Raw genomic sequence first — 13,830 nt, 5'->3', positions numbered from 1 at the left:
ACTGTAATAACTGATTTACACTCGAGACGATGCTAGTCACGAAAAAGTGCTAAGGAAAGGATGCAGAAATGTAGCAATGTCACTTTGCCTCCGCCCACCTAAGATACGGAGGCATTAAGTGACTGGTTTGTCCGTCCGTGTGTGTGTGCGTTGGTCCGTGCGTCCGTAACACTTTTCTGGGTGCGATATCTCCTGAACCCCTTGACGGATTTCCACCAAACTTTTGTCAGTGATACAGCATGAAGGGACGATGAATTTATTAGGTCGGCAAGGTCAAGGGGTCAAAGGTCAAGGTCATATGGGTGTGGGCGCGATATCTCCTGAACCCATCCACGGATTTCCACCAAACTTTTGTCAGTGATCCAGTATGAAGGGACGATGAACTGATTAGGTCTGCAAGGTCATGGAGGGTGTATGGCGAGTAGGTGCACAAGGCATGGCTGAGGAGCAGCGAGGGATGCTTTATGTCCACAGTTCAGGGTCCTAATTATCGGCATTCCATCTACTATTGCCATACAAAAACTAACTAAATAAATAAAATATGCTGGAAAAAGGAAAAAATCTGGGGCAAGTCAGAGTAAAAAAAAAAAAAAAAAAAAAAAAAGTGACATTCTCTCAAAGCTGAAAAGTATGGTTAGATTGTAAACAGCGAAACAATTTAAAATGTGTCACTGAATTGAAAGGGTTAACTTTACGTTGCTTTTAAAGTGTTATTAATTATGGTAAATGAATAAGGAAAATACAGAACCAAATATCTGAACACTACAACTGATGGTAAACAAATAACAGGCAGAGATATTTTAATAAGACTAACAGGGATGGATGAAAATAAGTGGTAAATGTTTTCGCGGCCTCATTTAACGACTTTTACGTATTAATATTATTTGTAAATGGATAAAGAAAACACAATAAGAATGTAATGACCAGAAATGATAGTAAACAAATGACAGCCACAGGTATCTGAAAACCAATGGGAATAAATGAAAACAAAAGGCCATTGATCTCACGGCCTCATTTAACTATTTTTCAGTTATTATTATTTGTAAATGGGTAAAGAGAAAACAGAATATAAATGTAAACACTAAAACTGATGGTAAACAAATGAAAGGCAGAGATATTTTAAGAGCAATGGGAATGGCTGAAAACAAAAGGTCATTATTCTCACAGTATCATTTAGCGACGTTATAAGTGTTAATATTATTTGTAAATGGGTAAAGAAAACACGAATATAAATGTAAACACCAGAACTGATGGTAAACAAATGACAGCCACAGGTATTTGAAAACCAATGGGAATGAATGAAAACAAAAGGACACTGGTATCATTTAACGACGTCCTAAGTGTCATTATTCTTTGTAAATGGATAAAGAAAACACTGAATAAAAACGTAAACACCAGAACTGATGGTAAACAAATGACAGGCAGAGGATGGGAATGGATGTAAACAAACGGGCATTGTTCTCGCGGCATCATTTATCGACCTTTAGGCAATGCACAAAGGATGATAATGGGTATTTATGGATATTAGCCAGCGAATACAATTACCCTTCCGTAAATAAATGCACTTAAAAATTCATAGCAGCCGAACGGGTTACCCTGAATCAATGCCCCCCCCCCAAAAAAAAAAAGTGGGGAGGGGATTTCGGGGGGGGGGGTGCACAAAAAAACGCTTAATTTGGCCTATAAAGCGAATATTATCGGAACAAAAAGGCAAGTAATCACGCATAAATCCGCCTTGCTTACGACAGTGCCAGTCCCGTCCCACCACATTTGGTAAACGAAATAGTACAGTTATCCTCAAAATCAACCCAAACAGCTCGGCCATAACGGAGACAAAGCGACCGGACCCGCTATTTTGCCCGCGTTCGATTCCGCCATAATTTCCTACAAAAAAGGCCGATTGGTTTCATAGTTTCGCTTACATTTGCGGTGGGAATGTTCGGGAGGGTTTGAATGGTGTAAAATCAGCTGTAACATTATGGAAATTCCGGGTAGCCTGTGAAATTTGCTGGTGCAGCTGTGAATGTGCTGTGGTCCCGCCGTATTCATGAGGGAGGGTCATGCATACTGTGAATGTTATTATTATTATTACTATTATTATTAATTATTATTATTATTATTATTATTATTGTTGAAATTAAAGATTCATGATGACGGTGGTGGTTACTGTGAATGTTACTAGTTTTATTATTATTATTATTATTATTATTATTATTATTACTGAAATTAAAGATTCATGATGACGGTGGTAGATACTGTGAACGTTACTGGTTTTATTATTATTATTATTATTATTATTTATTATTATTATTATCACTTGTTGAAATTAAAGATTCATGATGACGGTGGTGGTTATTGTGAATGTTACTAGTTTTATTATTATTATTACTATATTATTATTATTATTAAATTAAATATTCGTGATGACGGTGGTGGTGGGTAGATAATACTTCGGTTTCTGCTGCTGCTGCTGCTACTACTACTACTGCTGCTATTACATCCTCCTCCTCCTCCTCCTCCTTCTCCTCACCATCATCATCACTGAAAACATCATCAGTCTTATCACGTTATTTTCTGCATTAAATACTGTATATATCATCGTTTTTCATCAATTACCATCCTATTTCTCAATATAACCAATTTAACGTTGATTTTATACCTATTAAGTAATTAAAATTTTATTAGCTTTAATAATGCTTAAAAATATTTGGAATAATAACAATTTCTCTGTGCATACAAAAATCAAACTTTATAAGGTAATGGTTAGGAGTATCTTAATTTATGGACACGAGTCTTGGTACAGCACAGTGACTATGGAAAATAAATTCTTGGTGTTTGAAAATAAAGCACTTAGAAGAATATTAGGAGTTAAGTGGTGGGAAATGATACCAAATAGTAGAATTAGAGAAATAACGGGAGTGCAGCCGATCGATGAATATGTTAGATTCTCACGATGGAAGTGGCTAGGACATGTGTATAGGAGACAGGGAATAGTACGAGGTACACCAGGGTGGGTGGCACTTGGAAGGAGAGGTAGAGGAAGGCCAAAAGAGACGTGGGTGAGGACAATGAGACGGGAAGCTGGAGATGAGTGTTGGGGAGATCTTGAGGAGTTAGCACAAGATAGGATGTGGTGGTGTGAGTTCATCGAGGCCCTATGCATCCCCGAGGGTGCCACAGGAAATGATTGATTGATTGATAATGCTGTATCCCATTCATTATTATTTATATTTAACATGATTATTTTTTACGCCTCTAGTTCATACTGCTGGTTACCTGACGCCATTCAGTTCGCAATTTATACTTTTGTCACTTTTTTTACTGGGATTAGTGTTGCATTCTATGAACATGACAGATATATACTGTTAAACTGAGGTTATGTTGAGAAATAGGACAGTAGTATGTGAAATCTGATTATATAATTTCATGCTGATAGTGACTGTAATACAACTGATGATAATTGTAATGATGATGATGATGATGATAAGGAGGAGGAGGAGGAGGAGAAGGATGGTAGCAGCAGGAGCAGTAGTAGTAGTAGTAGTGGTGGTGGTAGTAGTAGTAGTAGTAGTAGTAGCAGTAATCGTTTCGTTTCGTTTTTTGAAGGCTCCAACATGCTTGCATGCGTCGGCCTTAGTCACCTAATGGCGGCTCTCCATGCAGCTCAATCTCTGGCAGCTTCCCTATTCAGTCCCATATCCCTGAGGTAACACTCAATGACCTCGTCCCAGGTCTTTTTCGGTCTACCTCTCACAACCCCACCCCCAATATTAACACTTCTCACTTTCTGCACCCAGTTATCATCCCCCATCCTCTCCACATGCCCAAACCATCTCAACCTACCTCTCCTAATCACAATACCTATACACTCCAGTCCCATCCTACCTCTCAACTCTTTCATCGTAAACCCAGCCCCCCCCAGGCTTGCACGCAGGGACGCACTGCACAATTGCACACCCACCTAATCGTTGTCAATTCTGTACGTCTGAACCTGCGAATATCTTCTTCCTTTACTGCCCAGGTCTCACTGCCATACAGCATTACACTCCTAACACATGCTGCATACAAAGATCCCTTAGCACGGAAGGAGAGTCCTCTCAGTGTCAGGAGAGGCAACAGCTCCCTGAACTTCTTCCAACCACTCCTCACCCTAGCCACAGAGCTGCTCCAGCCCCACCTCCAGCACATAACATGTCTCCCAAATAACAAAACTCTTCCACATACTCAAGAGATTAACCAGCAAGATCAATCCTGTCACACCTGACAATCTCCACCTGCTCTCCCCGACACATTGCACACATGAAATCATCATTATCTCCCAGTCTACCTCTAATACCACTACATCTCTTGTGCACCCACTTATCACAAACACTGCACAAGGTGGAATTATTTCCCATGCCCTTGTGGCAAGTCGCATATGGCCACTCTCCCTCTTCCTTGACAGCCCTGCCACCAGCCTTAGATACCACCACTTTTGTTTTATCTGCATTTACTCTTGATAAAAATAATAATAATAATAATAATAAAAATAATAATAATAATAATAATAAAATAATGATAATAACAGAACGACAATAACAAGATCAATAATAATATCACTTTTGTTTTATCTGCATTTACTCGTAATAATAATAATAATAATAATAATAATAATAATAATAATAATGATTATGATGATAACAGAACAATAACAAGATCAATAATAATAATAATAATAATAATAATAACAATGATAATCATAATCATAATACGAATGTGCTTCTTCACGTCTTCCCCTTAGCGTTTACTTGTCTACTGCATGTCGATATTCTCTATTACCATATTGCACTTCGATATTCTCTCTCATTCATCTATCCATGTATTTCTATCTATCTGTTTATGCATTATGCCTATTGCACTTCACTATTCTCTCTCTCTCTCTCGTTCAGGTGGTATAGGAGGCTTACTTAGCGCTTTTTTCTCATCGATTTATTTTGGATATTACGTCTTTTCATTCTCTTGTGCGTTATGGATGCAATATGTCGGTACTGAGAGAGAGAGAGAGAGAGAGAGAGAGAGAGAGAGAGAGAGAGAGAGAGAGAGAGAGAGAGAGAGAGAGAGAGAATGAATGAAATGTGGCAAGCTGTGAGCGTAGAGTTTTACAAGTGGGGGCGCGCACTGACTGAAGACGTTTGTGGGTATGCGTTGATTTTTTCCTTTTTTTTCCTTTTTAACCCCTTCAGTACGATTACCTCTTTATGTACGCTAGGGGGGGTACACTTGAACATATTTACGATCGATCTGCTGTCGTAACTTTCAATTCTTTTTCCAGGAAGGACTTTAGATATAGAGAGAGACCGAATGTTTGTTTTTGTCCTTCCCATGGAGAAAAGTCACAGGCTAATTTTTCCTCTCTCGTAACAGGGATTTTTTTTTTTTCGTAGGATTAATTCGACTTGGGACCATTCTGCACATTTCTTTCCTCGCCCCTCCTCCAAAAATAAGTAAATATATAAACAAACAAATAAATAAATATGAGAGCAATGCGTGCTTACCTTCTTCTTGGAGAAAACATTGAAATAAACCTTAAACTATCCATCCTACAGCATTCACACTCACAGGGAATCTTCTCACGGCCCCTCCCCACCCACCACCAAAAGTTCAGCTCATTCCACCCATTTCTTTGTCTCCTACGCCCATTTCTTTGTCTCCCACGCCCATTTCTTTGTCTCCCACGCCCATTTCTTTACCCCATACGCCCATTTCTTTGCCTCCCACGCCCGTTTCTTTGTCACCCACGTCTATGCTGTCTCCCACGCCCATTTCTTTGTCCACACGCCCATTTCTGTGTCCTATACGCCCATTTCGAGTCCTATAGGCCCATTTCTTTGTCATCCACGCCCATTTCATTCCCCATACAGCCAATTCTGTCTCCCACACCAATTTCTTTGTCCCTCACGCCCATTTCCTTGTCTCCCACGCCCATTTCTTTGTTCCCACGCCCATTTCTTTGTTCCTCACGCCCATTTCTTTGTCCCTCACGCCCATTTCTTTGTTCCCACGCCCATTTCTTTGTTCCCACGCCTACTTCTTTACCTCCCCCTGCACCACAATTCTACTTCATGCCACCCATTTGTCACTCACCAAAATCTTTGCTCTCTCTCTCTCTCTCTCTCTCTCTCTCTCTACATCGGAGTAAACATTAAAAAAAAGAAAAGCTTCACTCATTTGTTTTTTTTTTTTTTTATCTAACTAGGCCTAAAATTGCCATCTCTCTATCTTGAAAGCTAAGTTATAATAATGGATTATCACTAGGATAATGATGCTAGTCACGAAGAAGTGCTAAGCAGAAAATTTAGAACTGTGGCATTAGATTAACGGATTGATATTGCAATATATTAACACTAGAATATGATGCTAGTCATAAAGAAGTGCTACAGAGAGAAATTAAAGCCGTGGCATTAGACTAACAACACTGATGTTGCAATTAACGCTACAATATGATGCTAGTCACGAAGAAGTGATACGGAGAGAATTTTGAGTCGGGGCATTAGATCACCTGTAGATTAATGTAATACGGTAGTGGATTAACACTGGAGTATGATGCTAGTCACGAAGAAGTGCTAGGAGAATTTAGAGCCGCGGCATTAGATTAACAACAGAATAGTTATAGCAGATTAACACGGGAATATGCTAGTCACGAAGAAGTGCTATAGAAAAGATGAAGAGGCGTAGCACTGTCATTTTCTGCCAATGAGTTACGTGAAATAAGAAGCAAAAGAACGAAAATCTGGGCCAAGTTATAGTATTAAAAAAAAAAATGTATACTGAAGAATATATTACAGACAATGTTAAGGCTCTACATCCTTTCCTTAGCACTTCTTCGTGACTAGCCCCATATGGTATATATTACAGACAATGTTAAGGCTCTACATCCTTTCCTTAGCACTTCTTCGTGACTAGCCCCATATGGTGTATATTACAGACAATGTTAAGGCTCTACATCCTTTCCTTAGCACTTCTTCGTGACTAGCCCCACATGGTTGTCTTAATCCATTGCTATAACTCGGCATTTAAGAAGACGAGGGTAATTTTAAGGTAAGTTAGAATGAAAATAGTATTGTAATAAAAAATATATTACAATCAGTGGAAAAAATAAAATGATCAAAAGACTACATTATTTCTATTTACTTTTTATATTTTATTTATTCTATATTTTTCATTCATTTATTCATTTATTTCGGAGGCTGGGTCGTATTCTAAGCGGTAGTCTTGCAAGGCACCTTCTCCGCAGCGACTTACTCTACGTAGCACCCCTGTTTTCCTGCGTATGTTACTAATCCCAAATATGTCGATTTAAAACCAAGTAAATACCGTACAAGAAAATACGAAAGCGCAATATGCAAATCGTATAAATAATGTGCAAAGAAAATAAATAAATAGGTGTGTGCAAACAAATAATAAATGAACAACAAATGCACAGGCGTATTATGTGCAAAATAATAAATAAATAATCATAGGGCGTAAGGTTCATAATAAATCGCATGGGGAAAGTAGCTACGCAACCTCCTACGCCATAGAAAACGGGTGTAGCATAATGTAAATAAAAACCACAATTTTTTTAAACTTCGTCTTAATTTCCGTCGTTTTGCGGCTTATTTCACGTAGTTCAGTGGCAGGAAAACACAATACTACAACCCTACATCCTTTTCAGAGCACTTCTTCGTGACTATCATCGTTTTAGTGTTAATCAAGTTCAACTCTGCATTCAAGATGGTCATAGGAATTTTAAGCAACAGGAATATTCTCAGTTTGGCCATGTGGAGAGGATGGAGAGTGAAAGTCTGACACGGAGAGTGTATGTGAGTGAGGTGGAGGGGGAGAGAGGGAGGGGATGGCCAAGGATGAGATGGAGGGATGGAGTGGAAAGGTATGAGAGGGGTGTGTGTGAATTAGGAGCAGGGCAGTGAATTGGCGGGGGAGAGGGTGACGTGGAGGCGATTTGTTTGTGGCCACCCCGTATATGGAATTAAGGCGTCTGGCAATGGACAGATAGACTGATAATTCTCAGTAGCAAGGCATAAGAATATTGAGGGAAATGTTAAGAGTGACGTACGGATTCGATCTGTTTTCTTATTTATCAACGTTGAAAACCTTGCCATGTGTTATATTAAGAGTAATTCATTTGTATTATTCATATATGCTGCTTGGTTTTACGTGCAGAACTGAAGTCAACGAGAGTACGGGTAACAAAGTCAAAATTATACCTTTCCCTAACTTTTTAAACCTATTACATTGCCAATATTATTTTATAGATGAGGGAGCTTTCCTAGATTTGCATCCAAAACATATTTCAATTTACAGAGGAAAAGTATGCAGACAAAAGGACGCTGTCAACACGGACCATTCCATTTGAAAGTTGCGAGCCTTCTTAACGTCTATATTTCACGGCATGGCATATTCATGGGGATGTGTTAGTTCCTGCTTGTTCTCTAGCATCTACACTTCGCTACAGGTAAATATCTCATCGACTTACCTACTAGAGACTGCAGATAAACGTCAAAAAGCTACACAAAATTCACAACACCCGTTTCACGACAAGCACTTTCGCGTCCGCTTGATGCTTCTTGTTTGGTTCTGTTCTGCGTGTCAGTTCCACCAACTTTTTTTTTCTTAATTTGTTTTTAACACTTAGCTCATCCTAATACGTTGTTCTGTATTAGTTTTTTTTTTTTTTATATAATTTTTGTGGATAGGTGTATATAACATAGAGCAAATATTCAAATGCTCCTTTTCCCATTGCTACCAACAGCAGCCTATGCACCCTGAGACTTTGTTCATATTTGGAATTATTTAGAGTTAAATGCATCTCGATCAACTCAGTCAATAGGAATATCCCACGTCAGTAAGGTAATGGTGAAGGTAGGGACAGAAGTTTTAAGGCTCTTTACATCGCTACCTGTATCCGTAACCTAAGCCTTTGAGCCTGTGCCACATTATTCACGCAGTTTCCTGGGAGAGAAGGGGACTGCATCATCTAGGTTATTACATTGTTCTAGGTGTTACTTTAGGTATTCATTATTCCCACCACCCGACAAAGGATGGACGGATACTTGAATCAGGTGGAACGAACTACCTGCAATGAATTCGAACCCTCGCGCTATCGTGCTTGCAGCGTCGAAACTCGGCCACTATCCTGATTAACATAATCAGCCATGTTAGACGTCAGTATGGGGACTGAATCAGAGGAATGACATATAATTATCTACTTCGTCAGAATTTAACTTAATAATGTTCTACCAGGGAAAACCCTTGTCGGTCTGAAATCCCATACCCGTTTTCCATTAAGTTAGCGTATGAAAATACATGTCGTTTGCATTAAAATACTATGAAAGTCGAATAGTTCTAATTCTGGCATTTCCATTTTAAAAGAAGAAAAGGCCCATCAGTATTGATGATTGATAATTTTTTTTGTAATGTATTGACGCCAAGAAAATGACACCTTTATTATTTTTAGCCGCCCAGGTATTTTGGGTCTAGACAGATCAGCAAGCTCTATACGGCTTAATTTTACAAGCAGCATGAACAAACGCCAATCTGAAAAGCTATGAGTATACTGTCATTTGTGCTGCGCTCACAGTTGGAAGAAAAATAAATTATAATTATTGTATTTGAAGTAGCAATATGGCGTCGATATGGCTGTAATTTCGGTCGCTAGAGGGCAGTGGCGTCGCCTTGACCGCTTTGTTTGGAGTAAATTGTCTTGTTCGGGTTAATTTAGCTATTCTGGGATATGACGATCCTAAATTAAAACTGAACTATGTTGCTGTATAAAGAAGATAACAGTGTCTATTAATGTGGATGATTGTAAATATTCAGGTTAAAAATTTGTGTAAAAATGGCGAGTGTGGGCCGAAGCGAATCAACCAAACTCTTGCTGATGGAGGAGGGATTGACGTAAGGGTATTTTTGTGAATAACATGCTTTTATTTTCTCAATTTCTATTTGATTTATGATATATCCTTAATGTCATTTGACCCTAGTGTATGAAGGGAGTATAAACTGACCTTTGGTGTGGATATCAACGAAGGAATACCGATTGTTAGAGGTGCATCAAAAATTCCAGGATCACCTTTTCTGTACTAAGACTCGTATTCAATATTAAAGTCTATTCCTCCCACAGACAACCGATTATAATGGGAAGGAGGGACTTTTCGAACTAAAATGGATTAGATATAGCCTTTAGTAGCTTCATTCATTTATTATAGTGGTATCCTAAGCTGAATAAATTTGAATGGAGGCAGAAAGAGAAAAAAAAAATACGATCAGTAGAGATGACATATTTAAAGTTCAATCCATTAGTATGAGGCTAAGGATGAGATGGAGGGATGGAGTGGAGAGGTATATGAGAGAGAGAGGTGTGAGCTGGGAGCAAGGCAGTGAAATAGCAGGGGACAGGGTGACATGGAGGCAATTTTTTTGTGGCCACCCCTTAGGGGATTAAGGCATCTGGCAATAGATAGGTAGTAGACATTAGTATGATCATTAGTTTTTGCATGTGTTTTTTCTGAATGGTATGTAGTGAATGTTCAGTTTATCTCTTCAACACACTTTCCATTCTTAGTCGTTTTATTAACTTCGTAGTTATGTGAGTGAGGTGGAGGGGGGGAGAGGGAGGGGGAGGCCTAGGATGAGATGGAGGGATGGGGTGGAGAGGTATATGAGAGAGGGGGGTGTGAGTTGGGAGCAGGGCAGTGAAATGGTGGGGGACAGGGCGACATGGAGGCGATTTGTTTGTGGCCACCCTGAACAGGATTGAGGCGTCTGGCAATAGATAGATAGATAGACAGTTACTATATTTTTGAGGGTATTATTATAGCTGCAGCCAGTCACAGAATTACAAGATTTTGATCCATTTTTTTTGGTTTTTAGACTTCTAAGATTTTTATGGCATGTTCGTTGCAAGTTATTTTTATTTTACTCTTGAAGGTTAGGTTGGGTTAGGCTAGGCTAGGCTAGGCTAGGTTAGGTCATCTTCAAGAGTAAAATAAAAATTATTAGTGATGAAAAATGCCATAGAAGAGAAGTGTCTTAGAGTTGTCAAAATCACCGAGAAAAACATCAAAATATTGTAATTCTGTGGCTGGATAAAACTGTAGTATAATTTTATGTTTTTTTTGGGTTGGGTAAGTTTAGATTAGAATATATTAGAATAGGTTAGGTTAGATTTATTTCATTTCTTTGTGGATTGGTTCGTGTTATTTTTATATTCAGTGTTTCTTCTCCACTGTTTCCCTCCTTCAAGCTTGACCCTCTTGTGGGATTTAACATTTTCAGCTGAGAGTGTGATGTTTTTCTCACAACAGTTTTATTCATCGTAGGACAAACTTCTCATAGGGGTTAGATGCAGGCTACAGTAACCCCTTCAATACTATACTCTGTTCCCATCAACTTGGTCTAAATTTGCCCTCTTTCCATCTTGAATGCTGAGCAGAAGCAAGAGACAGACATTAGAATATGAATTTAGTCACGAAGAAGTTCTACGGAAAGGATGTAGAGCTGTAAGACTGGCTTTTTCTACCACTGAGGTATGCGAAATAAGCTGCAAAAGGAAAAAAATCTGAGCCAGGTTAAAGTGAATGAATTATAGTTTTCTTTCCAGAGCTAAATTAAATCACGTGGCAGCAGTAAGAATAAACCGCACATGATACCTTCAGGCTGAAAGAGTTAGCCAACCAGAAATGTTTTTGGGGAGAGATACTCAGAATAGAGATTGAAGTCTTTATTTTCACTGGGATGAACTCATAGAATGTGACCTCAGGGATAATAGGGAAGCTGCTGGAGATCAGGCAGAATGGAAAGCCACCTTTAGGTGACCAAAGCTGACACATGAAAGCATGTTGAGCCTTTATAAATAAAACTGAGACCGAAAAAGACCTGTGGTGAGGTCATAGAGTGTAACCTCAGGGATAAGGGTGTGAATAAGGAGGCTGCCAGAGACCGAGCGGCATGGAGAACCAGCATTAGGTGACCAAGGTCGATACATGCAAGCATCTAGGAGCTTTTATAAACAAAACAAAACTAAATGATATTTTGAGAGGTTAAAAATCTGTACATGTATTGGTATTAAGTCATCACAATAATTCACTTCAGACAAGTAGATTCTAATGTCAGATGTTGTTTCAATGCATTACAAAGTTATGTTAGGCAATCACATATCACGACTACAGCTGTTTGGGTTGGCTATCAGTTATTTGGATATTTTTGCCGCTCACAGTCAAGTTTGTATCATGTGTCACAAATCTGCGGCGGTTGACTATAAAGTAGTTAGGGAGAAGCAAAAGGAAGCTAATTAAAATTTCAGGCATTGTCAGAGGGTGAGCTGAGACTGGTTTTAACCCTAAGACAATGAGGGTTTACTTTAAAACAGGGTATCCAGTAAATGTTTGGTAATAGCAGAAGTAAACGAGCGGAAATTCCAGTTGTTGCCAAAAAAGATAAATTTGAAGGGGAGGGGTGGGGATGGTAATTGTCGGAATATGCAGAAAAATGGAAAATGAAAATAACTGAACAAATGGCTGAAGTGTACCTTATTTTCCAGGACCAATGACTCCACAGACACCTGACGAAGGCCAGTATTGCCGGCACAGAGTAGCCTAACCAGGAAAGCATACTCATCTCCCAAAATTGCAATGATATATATGTTTGGAGGTGCGGTCAGTGTTGCAGGTAAGAGGGTTAGGTTATGCCACAGTATTGGGTATGCTGTTGATAGTTCTCACTTTTTTTTTTTTCTTTTTTTTAATACTATCTCACCCCATGCTGAACTGTGTAAAAGTGGCCATGTTGGTGATGATGATGATGATGATGATGATTATTATTATTATTACAGTATTATTATTAGGTATTATTAGTATAAATTTCACTGAGTATGCTCTTGATAGTTCTCCAACTTTCATATTTCTCTCTGTGTTTCTGGATCCTACCCCACTCTATCCTTAACTCTTAAAGGTCAGTCCCCATTCTGGAACATGTGTCATGGGGACATCAGTCCCTGTTCCAGAATGTTTAGACACTCTTACGTTCTCAGCCATCAAAACCACTGCTCTGCAATAAATAGTCATAGGACAGTGAAACACCACTCATTTTAAAGATCTCTATCTATCTATCTATTGCCAGACGCCTCAATCCCGTTTGGGGTGGCCACAAACAAATCGCCTCCAAGTCGCCCTGTCCCCCGCCATTTCACTCCCCTGCTCCCAGCTCACACCCCCCTCTCTCATATACCTCTCCACCCCATCCCTTCATCTCATCCTCGGCCTCCCCCTCCCTCTTTCCCCCTCCACCTCACTCACATACACTCTCTTCGTAAGTCTTTCACCCTCCATCCTCTCCACATGGCCAAACCACCTCAGTGTGTTCCTCATAACGCTTCCTATCACATCCACATCAACACCACAACGCTCCTTTATATCCTCATTCGTCAGCCTGTCTCTCCATGTGACTCCACAGGCTCCTCTTAAATAACTCATTTCCACTGCTCTCACTCTTGACTTGTGTCCTTCCAACAACGTCCAAGCTTTGCTTCCGTACGTTAGAGTTGGTATCACAATACAACTGTCATGTAGTAACTTTTTCACTTCCATGCTCGCTTCCTTGTTTCTTATCACTGCTTTCAAAGAACCAGCAACCTTTCTTCCCTGCTGTACCCTTTCAAGCACTTCACCCTCCAAACCTCCATCCTTACTCATCACACTGCCCAAGTACTTAAACGTACTCACATTTTCCAATTCCTCACCATCCAACCTCACTGTACATTCACTGACTTCACCTCTCTCAAAGACCATCACT

The sequence above is a fragment of the Coenobita brevimanus genome, chromosome 15 (genome assembly GCF_032717465.1).
Source record: "Coenobita brevimanus isolate Jiangsu-jjx chromosome 15, ASM3271746v2, whole genome shotgun sequence".
In the NCBI taxonomy this organism is placed as follows: domain Eukaryota; kingdom Metazoa; phylum Arthropoda; class Malacostraca; order Decapoda; family Coenobitidae; genus Coenobita; species Coenobita brevimanus.
The sequence above is the reverse complement of the archived record's forward strand: the minus strand, read 5'-3'. Positions refer to the sequence as shown.